Source organism: Pseudorca crassidens, chromosome 12, assembly GCF_039906515.1.
Source record: "Pseudorca crassidens isolate mPseCra1 chromosome 12, mPseCra1.hap1, whole genome shotgun sequence".
Taxonomy (NCBI): domain Eukaryota; kingdom Metazoa; phylum Chordata; class Mammalia; order Artiodactyla; family Delphinidae; genus Pseudorca; species Pseudorca crassidens.
The window spans coordinates 49289453-49311164 of record NC_090307.1 but is presented as its reverse complement, the minus strand read 5'-3'; the positions used below and the strand labels follow the sequence as shown (position 1 = coordinate 49311164).

At 41.8% G+C, this 21712-nt stretch overlaps 1 long non-coding RNA gene and 1 pseudogene across 4 annotated transcripts in view; one reads left to right on the top strand and one right to left on the bottom strand.

Annotated features, from left to right (window-relative positions):
• The window catches only part of LOC137203387 (uncharacterized), a 40570-nt gene extending 20065 nt beyond the window's left edge, over positions 1-20505 (top strand). The window contains exons 2-10 of one of the 4 annotated variants that reach the window (XR_010933075.1): positions 1404-1481; positions 2466-2825; positions 8427-8535; positions 9459-9681; positions 10132-10185; positions 11239-11407; positions 12019-12184; positions 15348-15480; positions 18293-20505. This is a non-coding gene — a long non-coding RNA (uncharacterized lncRNA). Of the gene's footprint in view, positions 1-1403; positions 1482-2465; positions 2826-8426; positions 8536-9458; positions 9682-10131; positions 10186-11238; positions 12185-15347; positions 15481-18292 lie in introns of all 4 variants that reach the window. The other 3 variants (XR_010933074.1, XR_010933073.1, XR_010933076.1) reach the window with 3 other exon arrangements.
• Positions 5742-7010, bottom strand: LOC137204123 (S-adenosylmethionine decarboxylase proenzyme pseudogene; annotated as a pseudogene).
• Positions 20506-21712: the final 1207 nt, after the last annotated feature.

The following is a 21712-nucleotide window of genomic DNA, read 5'->3' as shown; positions in this document are numbered from 1 at the left end:
TCCCAGGTGAATGCTTTATTTAGTCCGTGAAGGACCCACGGTGGTCAGAGCCGGGCCTCTTCGTGGCTGCAGTGCGCGGTGCGGCCCCTGGTGGGCGCTGTGGACCGGAGCGGATCAGCCTGATGGGGGCTGCAGGGTGCACGCGGAAAGAGCCTCCGTCCTCCCTCACAGTCCGTCTTGCTTTCTGTGAAAATTGTCCCTGAGGTAGGAAGATCCTCATTTTCAGTACAGAACAAACACAAATACGGTATTTCATATCTTCTCTGCCATTTTCACCCTTCCCTGTTATTGGAAACTCCTGCCCCCAGTCTTACCTGTAGGATTCTGTCTTCAAATGTGGAATGCTGTTCCTCCCCTTACCAAACCCTCCCTGTCTGTCTTTTCTTTCTTTTCTTTTTTCCTCCTTCAGAATTTCACGATCTTTCATTTTATTCGTCAGTTCTTTTGATTAGCGATGGTAATAGGGCAGAAGAGGGAGGATTCTTCTGTTTCATTAGTTTCCGATAAAGTGTGCGGTTTCTCAAGGCTGCTTTCATAAATCTACACTTTTGTGTCTAGCAGTCTCCCATTTCCCTGTCTCTTGCAGACTCCAGTTTTGCGCCCAGAGGCACGGAGACCTTGAGCCCTTCTACACGGCGCCTTAACTCGCCCCCAGCTGATTCTGAACGTTGAGTTTCTCTTTGCCTTTCAGCTTGCTATTAACCATTTTCTTCTTATTCCTGGATTTTGCCGTTTTCCCTCAGGTTCACTGTTATAGACTTTCTCTTGGGAGTCACCCTCAATTACCACATCAAACCTGGCTCTGGTGGGGATCCAGCTGCCCACTGTACCCGGCCTGTAAGACGATGAATCCTCTCCTCCTTGTATGATCCCCAAGCAAGTCATACTGAGAAGGAGTCGTTCATAAGGCATCAGTATATCACCTCCCCGGTGGCACCTAGAATGCTTCCTAGGGAAAACCCCCAGAGAATCTTTGTTGTTATTATTATTATTAGTTTTAACAACTCAAGTTATCGTTCAGTGACTCGGTGTGCGCCTATTTTGATAATGTTTAAAGGAGTCTTCCTGATGATTGAACTTTGAGACCTAATGGCTTTTTTATTTTTGTAGCATTTTCCCCTATGAGACATATGCAACTTGGGCTGTTGAGACTGGGGAAGGGGTGAAGGGGTGAAGGGTGCTTGTTCCTGGGTAGCAAAAGTCATAGTAAGTTGCTACCTTGGGCTTCTAGAACAATCTTCTTCATTCTGTGGGGAACTCTCCCCTCCCATCCCTCCCTCTCTCCCTCCCTCCCTTCCTTCCTTCCTCCCTTCCTTCCTTCCTTCCATTTACCTTCTTAGAAGCATGACTGTTGCCCCTCATTTCCTTTTAACTGGAAATCAAAGTGTCTTTCTCATTCTTAGGCTTTCTTTCCCCTTATCTTCCTCTCTGCCGGCCCCAACCACTGCATCAAGACTCTGCTCATTCTTCAAGTCATCCAGGTAAGCTGAAAAGTCAACCTCTGCGTTTGACTCTGAGCTCTTACAAAAGGCGTTCTTTCCAGAGATGCCTGGCACTACTTCCCAGTCCCGCAGAACATCTTAGCCTCAAACCAGCGAGAAGTTTTTTTCCCCCCATCTTTCAGTCTATTCCAAGTGTATACAAAATATTCGGGACTTTCCTGGAGTTTTTAGGGCCTGAGAACATTCTGGAGATCTTGAAATTACCACTTGGGTCCAGTATATAATCTGTTGCAGCTGTGAACATGACCCTGCTCCTAGACCCTCAGGTCAACCAGATGTCCCTGCTCCTGGGACCAGCAATGATCTCAGAACACCTGACTCTGAACAGTCTTCTCTAAACCATCTCCCATCCTGGATTTCTGAGAATATTGCTGTTCGTCTCATCTCATTGATTCGTTCTTCTACTGATTCATTCTTACAGTCAGTACCATACACTACAGTAGTCATACACTGCCAAATATAAAATAGATAGCTAGTGGGAAGCAGCTGCATAGCGCAGGGAGATCAGCTCAGTGCTTTGTGACCACCTAGAGGGGTGGGATAGGGAGGGTGGGAGGGAGACGCAAGAGGGTGGGGATATGGGAATATATGTATACATATAGCTGATTCACTTTGTTATACAGCAGAAACTAACACAACACTGTAAAGCAATTATACTCCAATAAAGACGTTAAAAAAAAAAGGTAATATGTTCATAGTTTCCAGAGATAGAATGTAGACATCTTGGGGAGTGTGGCATTCTTTAGCCTACTCCACATATGATAAAATTTGCATTTAAACAGTTGATGGAAGAGGAGAGAAGGGAGTTAGGGAGGCCAGCTAAAAGACTGATTAATATTTCAGATGAGAGATAATCAGGTCATGGACTCAGACAGTAGGGAGAGAGAGGTGGCATCCCACTGGAGATGTTGGAAAGTGGACTCACTCTCAAAGCTTCATTCTGAGCATTTGCTTTTCTAACAGTGCCCATGGGACTGGCTCTTGAACCCACATGGAGTAGGATGCCCTGGGGAACATCAACATTCAAGGGGTGGTGTGAGAAGGAACCCCAAAGACAGAGCCCATGGATTCAGAGAAGTCAGAAGAGTCCCGAGTGAAGATGGTGTCCTGAAGCCCCCAGGTGAAGACGATTCTAAGGAACATGTGGTCGAGAGAGGAAAAGAAAGATGCTGAAAACTGCCCATGGATTGGGCTCTCCGTCATCGGTGTGCGTCATGAAAGCAGTTTTGGTGAGGTCGTGGGAGCATAGGGCCTCCACCATCTTTCTCCACGGCCTCTGCATACACTCTGGGCAGCTACATTTGTCTAGAAGTGTGGAGCCAGGTGCGTGGAGATGGGCAGAGGCAGGGAACACTCCCTTTTAACTTCAGCAGCAGCCGTGCTGTGTGATTGGCGCTCAGCCATGGGCTTGCAGTTTGTGGGCCTGCTCTTTGCTCTGGTTGTGCTGCCATCTCCAACACGAGAGCTTATTTTGGGACATGCAGCGTATTTATTTGTAAAGATACAAAACAGCAAACAGCCTGAAATAACGGGTCTCATGAATATCCTGCAATTGCACCAGCGGTTCCAAGAGGCCCAGCCTAGTTGACTGAGGGAAGGGGCTCCAGGGTAAAGACTGATGTCCACTTGCTTCCTTATTCATTTCACTCTTCCACGGGTTTCTACTGCATATAATTATTTTCTCTTGGTGTTATATTTTATGTTATCTTTCCTCCCCCGAGTGTTAGAAACAGACAGTTTTCTTTGTTTGAAGTGTCCATGGACCTAAAATTATGGGATTGTATAATTCAGTAGTAAATGCCATGCATCTTAGACTACATTAACTTTTGCTGATTTATCCTGATATGCTCTATTTTGATGTCTTTCTATGTCTCTCTCAATAGCCATCTACCCTTTTAATAGTGCACTGTTGCACATTTGTTAAGGCTTAAATTGGCTAGCTTTTTCACCTCTGTATTCTGACTCCACCAATGGAGACCTCAACCAAGCAGCAAGCAGATGGCCACAGAATCATGGTGAGGATTTGTGCAGGAAAATACTAATAAGAAAAGAAAGAAAATAGCCCTGGAAGCCAGTAAGTTCTGTTTATTCACTGACAAAGAAGTGGCTATTTAAAAATGGATTTTCAGGGCTTCCCTGGTGGCGCAGTGGTTGAGAGTCCGCCTGCCGATGCAGGGGACACGGGTTCGTGCCCCGGTCCGAGAAGATCCCACATGCCACGGAGCGGCTGTGCCCGTGAGCCATGGCCGCTGAGCCTGCCTGTCCGGAGCCTGTTGCTCTGCAACAAAAAAAAGGATTTTCAGGAAGCAAAAAACATCAAGTAAAAATAAAAGTTAATTTTAGAAATTTTAGTTTAGATTGAAAATTGCTGGTTTGCTTATTACTTTTTTGTTCAAGAGAGACTTTATTTATTTATTTATTTTTGTCACTAGACAATGAATTAAGCAAACCTTTACTGAAGCTTAAATTGTGGTACAGAAATACATTTCCACTGATTTAAGTCCAACACCATGAAGAGAGAAATTATGGCACCAAAATTTTCCCTCCTCTATCATACACACTAGGATTAATTTAGATTACTATCCAATCTATAGCTTTCATTTTTCTAGGCTTTGTTCCATACAAATTTGTGCAGTTTTTCAACATTAAATAGAAATCTTAAATCTATTGGGTGGGAGAAATCAGACCTCAAGCCAATAAATGTTCATCAAATCTACTGGGACACTGTTCAAGAACAAAATCCACTTTGATCATTGGTCCTCATAATAGCCCCAAAACGTTAGGTACTATGCGCTAATTACACAAGCGGACTGATCCATTGATTGAAATCTTCTTCAATGAAGCTTTGAATCAACAACATGTTTAAAAGTCAAAAGTGTTCCAACCACTTGATTTCAAACCAAGTAGAATTTATGTTTAGAAACACTAAAAAAAAAAGTGTTTCATTTATAAATACGGAAGGAACAAAAACATCACAGCATCAATCCAGAAAGAATCAAAAATTGTTTGAGGACAAGAAGAAATACAAAACTGAGTCAGCTTTGCTCTTTTCTCAGCTGCTTAAATGTCCATATTAGCAAATACAGCTAAAAGATGCCAACTCTTTTAAGCCTGTATTTCTAGTCATTTCCCATTGACCATTTTGGAATTTTGTATCTTATGTTTTACGGATAGCACTCTGCTTCACTGTGTAGTATGTCTGTATGACCTGAACAGTTCTCATTCATCACTTGATGCTACTCCATGGTGGAAGAAATACCAGTAAGAGGAACCGTCAGAACACTATCACATGCATCACAAAGTCACAGAACTTTCTTAAGTCACAAGATGGCAAAGACATCGATTCTGCCTTGAACCAAAGTTTATGGCATATCATTAATAGAAATTAGTGGAAATGGCTACGAAAGTAAAAGTTAAGGTGAATCATCTGAGCTAACTTGACTTGTTGAATCCAATACAACCTTTATCTTAAATCTCCTTGCCAAAAAATGTAGCGATAATTCTTTTATACTACTACTTAGCAAGTTAATAAAAGCGTGGTACTCATGAGAAGCTAATCTCATTTAATGGGGGCCATAGAATGGCATACAGTTTCCACACAGGTCTGCCAATATTCCCTAGTATCAATCTATACCTTCTTTGCTAGTCAACACCAGCTTATTCCAAAAGAGCTCATGGTAATGAAAAATGCCAAACTCCCTTGACCTTAAAAGAAAATTAAATCCAGGGTCCATCCCCCCATTCCCCCTCTGGGGTGTAAGGTTAGTGTAAACCCACAGTGTAACAGTGTATTGCTTTGTGGAGGGGCTGTGGTTGGGAGGGAGACACCATGGTGATGAATGAATCAATTAAAGTAACACGAGTATAGGTATCAGTGAGATAGTAATACACGAAATGGATAACTGCAGTCATTTTTGTAGAGGACTCGACTCGTGGAAGAAGAACTTTGATTGGTGCTGCAAAAACATCTGTATGAAGTAGAAATTGGTTTCAATAACATTAGTAGAGAACATGTTCTAGAAAGTGGAGGTAACTGGATGCAAAATCCTGGTAGCAATTGAATAGAACAGTCCCAGATGGCTAGGCTGAGGCCAACACTTAATGAGGACGAAAGCCTTGTCTGTGCGGAATTTTGGATGATACCTGGAGAAATATTACACTGTGAATAAAGCAAATTGAATTGTTTTCACAAGTGTTGTAAAGTTTCAAATAGTAAAAGGTTTTCTCTACATGACTTCAATTTCACAGCAAGAGTGGCATAGGATACCTAAACGCAGAAGAGAGCATTCATGCAAGATATCTAACTACTTGACATAATAATGTATACAAATCAAAATGATTACACTATCATTACATCTAGGGCTTTCTGCAACTACAAGGTGGTGGTTATGGAAAGCATGGCCCTTGGTATCAATAACTAAAAAGCAGCCACCGCCTTCTTCTGTGTGTGTTCTCTTTTTGCTTTTTTTCTTCATTTTTCTTAATCAACTCTGCTGTTGTTGCTGCTTCTTAGCAAAACTGGTAAAAACAAAATTGTAATCACTGAACACAGCACTCTGGCAATCAAGACGTTTAAAACCTTCCGTCTTCTGGGGCGAAGAAAGCACTGTGCAACATTTAGAACTCTGATTTACAAACAGGGTGGTCACAAATTTTCCTGGCTTGAAGACTTCCATAAGTTTCCCGATCAGGTCATCACAGGAGGTCTGACTTAAGTTTGTTTCAAAACTAACATAAGAAAATTCTGGTTCTGGAGTGATGTGAATAGTCCAATAAGTTCCATCCAATTTCATTCCATTCATTGAATACCCACAAGGATTGAACAGTGTGGCATCGATGACAGAACCTGGTATCAGGTCACGAATTCCACTCTCACGAGTGACATCCTTTGCAGTAACACCATCTTTCATGTAGAACTGGTCCATAACTGCTGGGTCAAGCTCACTCATCAGAATTTCCAGGGTTTGATCTGGCGGACTGATTACCCGACTCTCTGGGGAATCCAAAGTATACAAGTACCAACAATCAGAATTGATGCGTCCCATACAATATGCTGCTCCTTTGGGAGAATTGCATTAAGAAACTCTGTTTCTTCCCGGAAATTCTGGTGTGGGTACCCTTGGTGAAAAGGCTTCGTGAAATTCTTACCAGAGTAAAAGAAGCTTTGAACTGAGTCAAACCCCTTGTAATCCCCAGCAAGTTTCAACAGGGGAACCAGTGCTTTCAGCAAGAGGGTGGTACCACATGTCTTCAAAATGAAACGTTTCTTGGAGACAAACATGCTACTCTCACTGAGTACATAAGCTTCCTGCTTGTCAGTTTTTGTCACACTTATGATTGAACATTGCACATCCTTCAGAAGTATTTCCCACTCGGATCTTGGGATGGTGCGAAGATCCCCAGATCCTTGGTTTGCATTGGGTTGCTGCCTGGAGAACCAAACCTCCAGCAGCTTCTCGGTCCCTTCAGAAAAATGTGCATCTTCCATCACCGTGAGACTAGCAAACGACCAACAACTACAGAAAATCAACTAAATTAAATCTCTTCTCCCGCCACTGCGGATTGTTCCAGCTGTGTTACTAAAGTTCAGGTTCCTTTTTTGCTATAATCTTATATTAACTTATTTTTTAAAAGGGTTAATAAAATTTTCCCGGCTTTTTATCTTTTCTTTTTTTGGTGAGCGAAAGTTGAACGTGAGTCTGTTGGAAATAGGGGCAGATACAGCTCAGTCTGTTGTAGTCTGCTGTTTCCCCGTAAGAGAGAGTAGAGCAAGCGCTAGCTAATGTCACCAGCCATACTTTGGGAGCTAAAGAAAGACTTTTAGAATCAGAAAGATAACTATTGCTCAGCCATTCAACTTAAAGATATTTAAGTGTTTTAGTTGGCTTATAATCTGATTGTCAAAGTTTAAAACATTTTTTTTAGTTAAAAGAATTTTAAAGCAATTTCCTCTACCCACCTTGAGATTGATATATTCTTTTCTATTCTCCTTGAGTGGTATTTAAAACAATTGGATTTGAGGTGCATGGACCTAGAGTCTGTCATACAGAGTGAAGTAAGTCAGAAAGAGAAAAACAAATACTGTATGCTAACACATATATATGGAATCAAAAAAAAGGTTCTGATGAACCTAGGGGCAGGACAGGAATAAAGACTCAGACTTAGAGAATGAACTTGAGGACACGGGGAGGGGGAAGGGTAAGCTGGGACGAAGGGACAAGTGAGAGAGTGGCATGGTCATATGTACACTACCAAATGTAAAATAGATAGCTAGTGGGAAGCAGCCGCATAGCACAGGGAGATCAGCTCGGTGCTTTGTGACCACCTAGAGTGGTGGGATAGGGAGGGTGGGAGGGAGGCACAAGAAGGAGGGGATATGGGGATATATGTATACATATAGCTGGTTTACTTTGTTATACAGCAGAAACTAACACAACATTGTAAAGCAATTATACTCCAATAAAGATGTTAAAAAAAAAAAAAAAAGGGCTTCCCTGGTGGCGCAGTGGTTAAGAATCCACCTGCCAGTGCAGGGGACACAGGTTCGGGCCCTGGTCCAGGAAGATCCCACATGCCGCAGAGCAACAAAGCCTGTGCGCCACAACTACTGAGCCTGCACTCTAGAGCCCGCGAGCCACAACTACTGAGCCCACATGCCACAACTGCTGAAGCCCACATACCTAGAACCCGTGCTTTGCAACAAGAGAAGCCACCACAGTGAGAAGCCTGCTCATTGCAACGAAGAGTAGCCCTCGCTCGCCGCAACTAGAGAAAGCCCGCGCGCGGCAACAAAGACCCATTGCAGCCCAAAATAAATAAATAAATAAATTTATTAAAAACAAAAAACAATTGGATTTGATGTTACAGTCATTCTATCATTAGAACACTGGATCAAATAGTCCTTTCATTTCATTTGCTTCACAGATGATCACCAAAAAATACTCTTGTCATCAAGGCCTTATAGGTATCTGTGGGGTTCTGTCCACCTGGTACAGAGTTGGCAAGTTAAAGAAGCAAAGGAAACCACACAGTGGTGAGTAAATGAGTTTGTTTATGGTGTTTGTATTGTGGTTGAAGCAGATAAATGGCTAGAGAATAAGAGTTACTTCCATTGACTGGGAACAGACACTGTGGCACGTAGACTTCTGTGAATTCGGCTGGGGCTAGCTACTGGGTCAGCCCCCATCTCTCTAAGGAGGTAGAGGTTATGATCTTTTTCAGAAGAGAGATCTGAAGTTCAGGGCTGTTAAGTAAACTATTCTGGGTGACACAAATCTTGTATTTCATTGAATTTCAGATGTCATCGGTTGTGAGACCCGCTATGATTTTATGTACCACTAAGAAAACAAGAAGTACTCCTACAGCCGTAGCACAGTGATTATTTTATGCCTTAGAATTTTGATTGGAAAGGTTCTTATACTTATTTTGGCATTGATTTCGCGCCTATGTATCTCTTGTGCATATGTAGAAAGAAAACTAAAAATGAAGTAAATTGGCTAAGGAATGTACAAAACTTCATTTTCAGAGTGTGACTCATGAATTATTTTCCAACTCGAAGTCTGCAATATTCATGTTTTGCTGTGCAGGCTCGTCCTCTGTGCCATCCAGAGCATGGGTGGTGTAGCATCTCCTAAAAGGTTCCTCCACGACTATCTCTAGAATTCCCTTCTGGGCCGTTCCACGAGTTTTATGCCTGTCTACAGGCAATGACTACTATGGCCCACGACTGCTGGCCGGCAACGATTCTAAGATGTATTTTGATTTCAGAAATATTAAAATGTGGGTAAAGATGCATCTTTAGGTTCATACTGAGGTCTGTCTCTCTCTTATCCTGGACACGAAGGAGGCTTTTGTCTTCTGGTTCCAGAAGCTGATGTTTTACTCCAAAGGGCAGGAGCGGGTGCTGGGTTGGATGTGCACTTCAACTTCTTCAGCTCCTTGCCTGTCTCTCACTAGATCGCTCAGATCTCCTATGTTCCCTTTCAAACCTCTGAGGAAGGCATCTGGGTGAACCTTTGCAGGAAAAGGAAAATCCAAACCCAGTAAAGAACTTGTTCTGGACTTGTTCCCTTTCAACCCTCCCTGGTGATTTCAGGGGAAGTTCTCTGGAGCACACAATTCCATAATCGTCGACATTTCCAGGATATGAAGATTCTGCTGCTCCGTTCTGAGCAAAGAGGTTGGTTAAGAAAATTGTTATGTTTTCCAGGTGCAGAGGACAGTCGCTCTGAGGAAGGGACTGTTCTGAATCTTCTTGGGATGCTTTAACTGGTGTTCGTAACCTACTGCTTGTAGCTAAGTTGGGCTGAAAATACCATAATCTGTTGGGGGAGAAGAAACCTCATGTCTGTAGGTTTCAGGGGATAATCTACATCATCATAACTCAATCTTAGCACATAATTCAATCTGCCTGGAGAGGTGATCTCTTTGCCTAACACCCAGAAGGATAGATCACACTAAGGAAGGTCACCCAAGATGCTCATGTTCTGTGCATGAAAATGCATCTCTATATATTTTCCATTTTGCCATTTCCAGTTTTGACTGCCAGAGTTTGTTTGATTGTTTTATGTTTGGGCAGCTAGGGACTGAGATATTTCTTTTCTGTTTGTTTCTCCAACTCTTTTTACAGTTTAACAAGTCAAATACAAATCTCAGGGGACTTCATAAGCCTCGTGATGGTGCCGTGAGTAGTATCCCATTATTGATTGCAAATACTGCATTGGAATGCCTCGGAAGAGCCCCAAACCAAAACTTGCAGACGCCTGAAGCTCTGAGCTTTCCAATTAGGCTGAAAGTTTCCCTTGATAACCAGTAGTGCTGAAGCTTTTAATATTGTTTTGGTCTATCCGTTCTCAGCAACGTTTTCTAGTTATGAAGGCCAGCGGATCACTTGATGTCAGCGAGGTAGCTCATCCGACCCACTTGCATGCTTTCTGATCAAATATGCTACCTGAAAAAAAAAATCTTCAGCGTCACGTAAACCGATCGTAATTGGGGGCAATTCTTCTTTCCCCTCTTCAATGCTATATCCTCCTGTGCAGCCTATTTTGCATCCAGAGATACATTTGAAAGTCGAAATCCCTTAGAGCTAAATATTCTAAACTGACAGAAGAATTTCTAGTGGCACACCAGCCTGAAGCCATGTTTTTATGAGGACATCACTTTCTATTTCTAAGCTTCAGTGTGCACTCTTGCTTCCTTATTGCTGGGAGCCATGCCACATCAACTTGCCTCCCTCTCAGCTTTTAATGTTTTTTTAATGGAGTCCAGTTTTCCACCTAAGTTATGGCTAGCCTTCTGACAAACCGTCAGACACCCAAGTAACCAGAATGGAGGTGTCCAGATGTGACATGGGGGGAAAAGGCAATGGTAAACTTTCATGCCTTTGAACAAAACCATCTTCTAAGAATTCATTTTTACCTGGCCTCTGGGTTTGCCATAAGGCTAAAAGGGGCTTAAGAACAACGTTTAAACAATTAATACGTGATCTGAAGTCTTTTCTTGTAAGCCACAAGCTAAAGTCATCATTTCTCAATCTGGCTGCTGTGGTGAGTGTGTTGCCTGCACAGTGAAATAGCAGCACTGCTGCATTTTTTTCTCAAGCACAATATTGCTTGTGGAGCACTGAAGTTAGTTAGCTAATGGAATAAAAGCAAGCACGCTTTGCAGGTAGCTGGTCATTTAGAAGAACTTAAGAAAATAATTGTAAATTACAATGAATGATGAATCATTGCAGATGCAAATTCATCAAGGAAGGTGGCATTTCTGGGATAAAGGAAGAAGTATATGTTTTGAAAGTCAGCAATTTGGGTGGCTTTATCTCTACAACTCGGAAGACATTTGCAGAACGTTTGGTAATTAAATACGCCCTCAGCTGAGAAATAATGCTCTGGGTTGTCCTGCAGGTAAGTAGAAGGTAAGTGTTCTCTCTTACCTGGGTTTTAAGAGCTCTGCTTGGAATCACGTGGGTGTTCCAAGTATATACAACCTATACAATAATATGAGTAAATGTCCTGGCTAAGAAACAGGCAGAATTCATCTTCCTAGAGTCACAACTGCTCAGTCTTTCTTGGGATTCAGAGTTCAGCTCAATATCTTCCCCTCCCCCACGGAACCTTCTTATCCACATTAGCCCACTTTGTGTCATCATCTTCCTTTATTTTTATTTCACCAATCATCGTCTGAAATGATTGTCTTCATTTGTTTTCTGGTTTGTTGATGCCTCTGCCTGGTAGAAAATCGCTCACTGAGAGCGGGATGTTGTTACCTGTCTCCTTCACCACTGATTCCCCAGATCCTAGAAGCAGTGCCTGGTACATTGCAGGTCTTCAATAAGTAAGGAATGAATGAATGAATGAATGAAAGCAGAATTCTGACTACAGTATAGTTCCAAAGAGAGTTATAGAACATTGGATGGTTCAGAAGCTGGGTATGAGATAGGGCTGTATATGATGTCTAAAATGTAGTCTAATGAGGTCAGGGATTTTCTTCTTTTTCTTTTTTTTTTGCCCTGCAGCTTGTGGAATCTTAGTTCCCCGACCAGGGATTGAATCCGGGCCACCATAGTGAAAGAACAGAGTCCTAACCACTGGACCGCCAGGGAATTCCTAGGAATTTTCTTTATGCTTGAAAAGAATCCCTACGACATCAGGCACAGCATATGATATTTTATACTGTTGGAGGTGGGTTAATGCAGAGGTCTTGGGGAGATGACCTGGTGTTTCATTCATTCCAGGGCTGTTATAGGGGAGGTGCTGGGAGGGAGGGGGTTCCTCTTAGAGTGCTCACTGACTGGGGGGCGGGTCGCAAGGATAAGACCCCCTCAATAACAATTTACCTGGATTGACAGGGACCATCCCCTCCAGTGTGGAAATTCCTTGAACAAAGCTGGAAATTCCTTGAATAAAGCCTTTTTCCTTGGACAAAGGATAGATAAGTATTTTAGCAATCGATTAATATTTTGGGTGCTTTCAGTTAAACCAGTCTTTGCCGCCTTTTACATCGGTAAAAACTGTTCTTGCCAAAAATGCAGTTTGGCTGATGGAATCTGATATTCATTAGAAAGATTAGTAACTTAAAGAAAAGTACTTCTTTGAATTTGATGTATTTTACAGGAAGGGGCCTAGTTTGATGTTGCCCAGCTTAACTTTTCATCCAAATTGCCCTTGAGGAGTGTTTTTTAATCTGATGCATTTTTATCCCTATCTTCTGAAGTGGCATTTTTTTTTTTTTTTAACGGGAGGATAGAGTAACATGGAAAGCAGCTTTTATTCACTCTAAGGACAACAAACACATACAACCAAGGGCGGGCAGAGTTAGTCTCTGGGTACATATATTAGCTTAAGGGTGTCATGGGTGCCTGTGTGTTCCTCAGGAAACTCTTTAAAAATAATTACCTTGCGATTAGTATCTGATGCCAATGGTATATTTTCACTTTAAAAGTCAGAGGTCTTTATTTCCTTGAGACAATGAATGAACTTCTTTTCACCTTGTTCCTCGTTGCTTTTCTGCCTTTATCTTAATATAGACACACTCACCCAGACACGCACGCTGGCCGACTGCCCCCTGCCAATGGTAGATCTTCCAGTGAAACAGTTTCTCTTCATATTATAATTCCAGTCTAGTCAAATTAGAAATACCTACTTATCTCCCTTTTATATTTAAGGTGTATATTCTCTTCCAGGTGGTGTATAAACAGAAAAGTGGTATTAACATTTTCTTATGGATTCTATCTAATGCTTCCGTTGGGTCCAGCTAGCAGTGGAAGCCAGCTGGAGGATGAGTTTACAGGTTTAACTAAATGTGGGAAACAGATAGAGACATGAAAGTGCTCTTCCCAGCTAAAGCTCATTAATAAAATTTTGGTCACGTTCAAAGACTTCAAAAATGAGTTTGGGGGCAATTTGGGGTCCAGCCTTTAAGCACCAACCACTGCCTTTCTCTCCTGTCTCTCTCATCACTTCAGTGGTTCCAAGAGGACAGTGGATAATGTATGGCTGGTGGCAATGACTGCATTGTAAACCACATATGCAAAAGCCATAATAGATGGCTTTGATGTCCAAAAGCCACAGCCCACCAATCCGAAGTCAGAGTGACGGGTTAGGAATTGTCAGTCTATCGTTATTGGCTTTGCAAAAATAAGGAGCTGGGACTTCTCTGGAGGTCCAGTGGTTAAGACTCCGCGCTTCCACTGCAGGGAGTGCGGCTTCGATCCCTCGTCAGGGAACTAAGATCCTGCATGACATGGGAAAAAATAAAAATAAATAATAAATATAATTATTTATTTATAATTATATATTATATTATTTATAATTTATTTATAATTATTTATAATTTATAATAATTATATTATTTATAAAAATAAATATAAATAATAAAATAAAATAAAAAAATAAGGAGCTAATGAAATCTGCTTCTAGGGAGGGACATATATGTCAACGGACTATATTGGAAAAAAAGTTTATGTAAGTGTCCCACAGTATTGGACTTACTTGAAGTATTTCATACATGTTTTCTAAAATAGAGACATGCAGGGAAAAGAAGGGCGTGCCTGGGAAGCTGGTAGGGTCAGTACTAGAGTTCTCAGAAGGTAAGGTACCGCCTGCTAGAATTTGTCCTTAAAGTGTTTCATTATGTTTCGCCCTGAAAAACAGGTGAGAGAAGGAAGAATCTGGAACAAGGGAGAAGGGAGGAAGAAGGATGGGGATCACGAATATGGCCAAACTGGATTCTCCTCTGTAACTGGGGAGGAAAGGCTTCCCTTAAGAAGCTTGCATGTCATATTTAACTGGTTCCTTCCTATAACATCTTGACTTAATAAAGAGACAGGCAAAAGGAAAAGAAAAGAAAAATGAAAGAAAGAATCCGCAGCAAGACAATAAAAAGTTTCCCCCTCACACCCACCACCTTGGGCGTTTTGCCTTTGTGCCTCGTGGCTTACCCACTGAAACTCATCAGTTTTTGCTTTTATGCTGGAAACGCCCCAAAAAACATTTGAAGCTTGCTAGCCACCCCTTGGGGTGAGAAGGTTTCACAACGTGTCTCCAGGGAAGCCCAGGGGGCCAGGGTAGGGGAAGAGGTGTCCTTCTCTCCCTCGTGGGGGAACAAAGGACAGAACCTCAAAGTTCTTGCCACAGTGTGTGACCTCGGGGCCGAAGGCAAAACATTTTGTCTCTGGGTCCTAATGATATAAGCTCCCCCGGCTCTGCAACTGCGCTCTATGATGTGACCCGAAAGCTTTGATGGAATTACTATTGCCTTTTCTTTCTCTGCCCAGCCATTTATTATTCTGTATATTTTCAGGAGCTGTGGGAAACTTTCATAACCAAGCCTAAGCCAGGCGAAAACTTGTCCTATTTGGAATTTGTAATGAAGTCAAAACATGGCCTGGATTTTCTGAAAGGCTCCTTTGGCGGCCTGTGACAGCCCTAGGGCACAATCAGACAGGGCTGGAGAGGGCCTGGGAGCAGATTTTGTTACCAAGAATAGGACAGAACAATATTTGCTTCCAAAACACTAGGGCTGCTATTTACCTCTCAGCTGGAAGAAGGGAGAGATAAATGCAGATTTCACATAAAGTGCAAATACCAATTCTTTCATTTCTAATTTTCAGGATTTTTTTTTTTCCCCTTAGCTCCCTCTAAACAAAAGGTTAGGGAGAATTTTTAGCATATTTGATTTCCTGACCTAAGGGAAGAAATTCTTTATTTCAGAACTTTTGACCTCCAAAGAGCTGTTACTTTGCCTGAAAGGCTGAATAAAAATTGTTAGACATTTAAAGCAATTGTGGGTATTGAGACTGCTTTCTTTTGTGCACTGTGCCTGTTGGTGTGTGTCGGATTGCAGGGAAATACTATGAAAAAACCAAGTTTCGCTCAGTTTGGATGGAAAACTTTGCCTACTTTTCAGAAGCTCTCGCAAATTATTTACAGGCTTAAACCTGATCCCTCAAGAGGAGCCTCAGTCCCTAACAAAAGTGGTAAGTGGTAAGATGTAGTTCCTAATTTTTATTTAAGTCAAAGGTTAATAGTACAAGGGGGTTTGGTCCCTGAGTGTTTCAAGTTAATGTTTATTTTTTACGATCATTTAAAGAATTTCCTAAGGCCCTTATTTCCCTGCTGAAAGCAGAGTAAGAGAACTCAGATTTCATGCCCCCAGGCTTGAATAAAGGACTAAAAACAGCACAACATTTGCATCTACTTAACAATCTCGGTTCTAAGAGCCCCCTCACAGTGAGAGGGGGAAACCGTATCTGGAGGTGAAATGAAGCTATTCGGAGATATTTGCCAAAAACACAATTCAGAGAAAGATAATCATTGTCAGAAATGACCTAGGAATTCAAGGCCTTATGATTGAAAACAAAAAGCTGAGGAAGGTGCGTTCTCTTGCTTCCCCGCCTGCCCAGATATCAATGAATATCAGCTAAAGGTGGCTGGAGAACCAATTTCATGCATCTACTGTACGAGGAAATGAACTGAGCCGAGGGCAAAAATAAAATTATACAAATGTTATTATAGGCTAGCTTGCTTCTGTCCTAGTTTAATTCAAATTTTAGTGCTGCAGGCTTGGCTTCAGGCATTAGCCTTCCTGAATCAATCAACATTTGCTTACATCTAAATTATTAGGGGAGCATGTGACTTTGTTTATTGTATAAATTATACGCAAGGTTAAAGCATTAACTGTTCAACCGGTTTTGTTCATTCACCTCACCAACCCTCCCCCGCCCCAGTCAGCCCTCCCCCAAATAGGAAAGAAAAATCTGAAATTACGAATCTTTTTAGACAAACGCAATAACAGAGCCACAAAGTCTTGTGAACCTGAGGTTGTCGGCTAAAAGTGGGATGGGAGACAATCTTAATGGTTAGAAAAAAGGAAAGAAAGCCCAAGAAATTGTTCACAAGAGCTCTGAGAGAGTGTCTGCACAGAGTGAAACCGCGATATGGTAAATAATCGGTTAAGTTGATTAAGACAGCCAACCAAATGGGGATAATTTAATATAAAACTAAGAAAGCCTTTTGGCTAGGGTTTCAGTAGGCAAGGAATTTCAAACTATATGGCAATGCTGGACTCAAACTTTTTTTTTTTTTTTTTTTGCGGTACGCGGGCCTCTCACTGTTGTGGCCTCTCCCGTTGCGGAGCACAGGCTCCGGACGCGCAGGCTCAGCGGCCATGGCTCACGGGCCTAGCCGCTCCATGGCATGTGGGATCTTTCTGGACTGGGACACGAACCTGTGTCCGCTAGCCTCGGCAGGCGGACTCTCAACCACTGCGCCACCAGGGAAGCCCGGACTCAAACATTTTTATTGCCTTTATCTATTAGAAGACAAAGTTAAACAGAGATCCTCTGGAAAATGTATTTAAGAACAGGTCTTTTTGTTTTTGTTTTTTGTCTCTGCACATCATTGTGAATGCTTCCTGAAAGCTCACTCGTACATGTTTGGGAAATAAGGAAGGAGCTTAATAATTAGACAATTTGACTTTCTAAGTATTTAGACAAACTAGATACCAGGTGTGTTCTGCTTTGAGAACATTCAATTTAAGTGAATATCAAGGGTTCAAAGTAGACAAACCAGAGACAATTATTTGCTTTCCAAAAGGTTCTTCTTTCTATAAGATCATCCACAGTAGGCTTCCCACAGTAATAATTTACAAAATTGTAAATTGAATTCAATAGAAAGATTAAATCTAGTCTTTTCCATCAATGTGTGTGTATGTGTTTCTTTCTCAAAACTTATAGAAACACTGCAAGTCAGAAGATTTTTGTCTAGAATGATGCTCCGTCATAAATGATTCGAACGTAAGGTGTGTTCAAGAGGAGAATCAATTTCCCATTCAGCCAACTCCTGATTCTTTCTGTTTGCATCCTAAATTGGGCTTTGAGATCTTGGACGGTGGTTCTCCAAAAGTGATCAGTGGGCCATCGTCCACAGAATCACCCAGGTAGCCCAAGAATCTGCTGTGTAACAAATGTCCCTATGATTGGGATGCACAGAAACTAACATTTGAGAACTTCTTTTGCAGGACCTAATATGGAAGTCAACAGCACCGCTCTGTCTACTCTTTATTTCATGTGGTTTACATGCTCTCCTCTTCATGGTGTCCCGGAGCTCAGCCCAAACTAAAACGGGCTCCCAACTGTAAGGCCTCCCAATCCCTGACCTTCTTTGCTTGGTCAAAGGCATCTTTGAAGCATACTTATTCACTCCGTAGTAGATCCTGATTTGTATCGAGACAGTAAGCCTATGAAAAATCGCCACACATAACTACAATTCTATTTGAAATAATTTATCAGATGTAAAACTAAAATTGCTTTCCACCTAATCAGTATTTTTAAGAATTAGCTTAAAATTTTTAATACAATTTTTAAAGGTTACACTCCATTTACCGTTATTACAAAATATTGGCTATATTCCCCATGATGTACAATACATCCTTGTTGCCTATCTTACACCCAATTGTTTGTACCTCTCACTCCCCCACCCCTATGTTACCCGCCACCTCCGGTAACCACTAGCTTGTTCTCTGTACCTGTTAAGTCTGCTTAAGAAACAGCTTTTTAATAGCAGCATATCAGAGTGTAGAAAGCAGAGACTTTGGAATCAGACAATCCTGGTTTCATTTTCACCTTTATGGGATGTTTGGCAAAACTCGAATGTCTCCGAGCTCAGTTTCTTTGCCTGTGATGTGGGAATAATACATTGTAAATAGGCTGGGTTGGAGAGAAAAATGAACAATATGCAAGAAGTGCTTGGGATAGATAATAATTATTATCATTTACCATTTCCAAATAGCTGTCGAATTCACAAGTGGTGCACATGAAAAGGAGAAGCAGTGGACAGCTGGGACACTCGCTGCTGCTGAGGAAATATTGGGGGATTCCCGAGGTGCACAGAAAACTGCTGAAAACTGCTTACTTCCTGCCCAAACCTGGGGCCTGTGAGACCTCTCCCAGAGTTCCTTCTGGGAGGAGACAGAGAGAGAAAGAGTGTGTAGGAATTCCAGAGGGAAGCCATCCCAGATAACTGCTACAGCTAGTATTCTCCCAGAGACTCCGTGTTGCAAGACAGCAAATTTACCTAGAAATTCATGTGATGAAAACTTTGCACAGGAAATGAGAACGTTGGGCCCCTGAAGACAGAGGGGCTAATAATTCTCTAGTATTTAGTGTAAATTTTTTCATAAAAGAGATATAACAGAGCAGGATACAGAAACGGCTCAGCAGGTGAAATAGACTTCAGATGATGAAATGAGAATAGAATACAGGGAAAGGCAAAAAAGACCTGACTTAGGGTTTCTACAGTTCCCTCACTGAGCACCACTGAATACCAGTAACAATAATGATAATGACAACTTTCTAGTGGCCTAATCCGGTGGAGAAAGTAATAGTCACAGTCACAGAATGGTATCTTCATTCCTGCTTAGAGATGTTATACTATATATTTTCAAGTGTGTTAGATCATTTAATCATCATATCAAGCCTGTGAATTTGGTTTTATTTTCAGTCTCATTATCCTGCGAATATCTTGGGAAGTGTTTATATCTTAAGTTATGAAAAACACCCGTTGAATCCCACATTGTGTGTGAAATATGTCTCCATAACAGAGATTTGTTTTTTGCCCAGTTTCCACTTACTATTTTTAAGGTAAAATGATAATCCAAATTCCCTTTGGGAAACCACGCATTCTCAGGCCACATGGTTTAAAAGGTATCATATCCAACCCTAGCAGCAGGGCTGGGTGCTGATTGGCCTAAGGAGATCAGCATGCTACTTTCTCCTTGGTTACAGAGGTGGGTTCACCCACGGGCTGTGTGACCCAATCAGAGCTATGTACAATGAGACTGCTGTTCTTTCCCAAGGGACCTGAACCTGGAAACACGTGGACTGGTGCTACTGTTACCACCTTGCTAACATATGTAGACCCAGAGTTAGGCCATTGAGTGGAAGAATGCAGAGCCCAGTTGAGAGATGGGCAAAAATGGGTCTCGATGACAACAATGGAGCCTAAATCAAACCATTCTGGAAGAGAATCCCATTCTGGACTTTTTAATTAAGTGAGCCCATAAATTCTCTTATGGCTTAAGCCAATTTTGGTGGATTGTTTTCTCCTGTTCAACAGAAGAGCAGCCTAATTGGGGAAGGATCTCTTTCTACCATTCTGTGCCAGGGGAGTTATAGATAGAGCTTGTCCATTAAGAGGTTATTATGCAAAACAAGGACAAAAATGGAAAACTGGCACATTATGGGCAATTTTATACTTTGAGAACATTTAAAGACGATCTCCCCAACATAGAGCACATTCTGGAGAGTTGCTAGTTAGCTATTCTGACATTTGTTCTTCCCTCTTAAACTCCTGATTGTAACTGGTCATATGACTAACTTTTAAAAAAGACTGGCAGATGCCTTTGTGATTCAATGTGGCCGTGGGACTAAACTCTAGCCAACGGGATTTAATTTAGGCAGCTCCTCCAGGTAATTTTCTTAAAAGATAGCTGGCATGTACCCTTTGCCTTTTTTTCTTTCTTCATCCTGCTGCCTGAAATGTGGATGTGATAGCTGGAAATCTAACTACCATCTTGTACTGTGAGGCCGGGGCTCAAATGGCAGAGCTATGAGCTGAAAGGAGCCTTGGTCCCTAAGGACTTCAGGGAGCAAGCCATTTAACAGACGTCGTTAGCCTACACCTGAATTTTTACTTGAGAAAGAAATAAAGCTCTGTCTTCTTTAAGTCACCGTTAGTGTCAAGCTTTCTCCTATTATTTCTTTTTTAAAAAAATTTATTTATTTATTATTTATTTTTGACTATGTTGGGTCTTCGTTGCTGTGCGCGGGCTTTCTCTAGTTGCGGCGAGCGGGGGCTACTCTTTGTTGTGGTGCATGGGCTTCTCGTTGCAGTGGCTTCTCTTGTTGCTGAGCACAGGCTCTAGGTGTGTTGGTTTCAGTAGTTGCAGCACACGGGCTCAGTAGTTGTGGCACACGGGCTCAGTAGATGTGGCTTGTGGGCTCTAGAGCACAGGCTTAGTAGTTGTGGCACACGGGCTTTGTTGCTCCGCGGCATGTGGGATCTTCCCAGACCAGGACTCAAACCAATGTCCCCTGCATTGGCAGGCAGATTCTTAACCACTGCACCACCAGGGAAGTCCCTCTCCTATTATTTCTTGATGGTAGTTCTAAGAATATGTTTTATAAGAAACTAAATTATATTTTCAATCTCTTTTTGATTATCCATGAAACTGAAAATGAGTACAGTTAAAGTATGCAAAGTCCAGGGCTTCCCTGGTGGCGCAGAGGTTGAGAGTCTGCCTGCCGATGTAGGGGACACGGGTTCGTGCCCCGGTCTGGGAAGATCCCACATGCCGCGGAGCAGCTAGGCCTGTGAGCCATGGCCGCTGAGCCTGCGCGTCCAGAGCCTGTGCTCCGCAACGGGAGAGGCCGCAACGGTGAGAGGTCTGCGTACCGCAAAAAAAAAAAAAAAAAAAAAAAGTATGCAAAGTCCATAAGATGTTGATACAGTCTTTCAATATATATTATATAAATAATTGTAACCATATTCAAGTTAAGTTCAATGCAAGCCAAAAGGATTCAGTTCTTCCTATGTGCCCAGTGCTGTGCTAAGCCAGTGGGGTTGGTCAATGATAAAGATGTGAATGTAACACACACACACATTTAATTTAGAGTCACAAACCAATTAAATCACGTGTTCGAAGATAAAATTTTGGAGTATTTTAGGAAGGGAATGAGAAGCAAGGTGTTATGCATATTGCAGTTTGGATAAATGTTGTGTATAATGGTATAAATACTGCCTGAGAACCCCTGTCTCACAATAGCTGTGATTCAGATTCTGCAGGTATTTGTCAGGGCTGAAATTAATAAATTACATGGAAATCAATGGATTCAATTCTGTTTGCCCCACAGAGGTACTTTACATTGCTGGGTGAATTTGAACAAGAGTAAATATTTTTCACCTTTAAAACTGGGAAGCTTAATGAATGTCATGTAATCGATGAAGGATTTTAAAATAGTTTTCTTTAGTAATTTGTCCATAGTAGATAAATAAAATATCTATTCCATGCTGAAAGACACTGAGGCAGAAAAAGAAAACGGAAGAAGACCATGGGGGTTGGTAGTGGGAAAAGTTGGGAATAGCATCTGTATCTCTTTAGCTTGGTGACCACCATCTTGGTGACTACTATACCTTCATAAATGGGTGTTA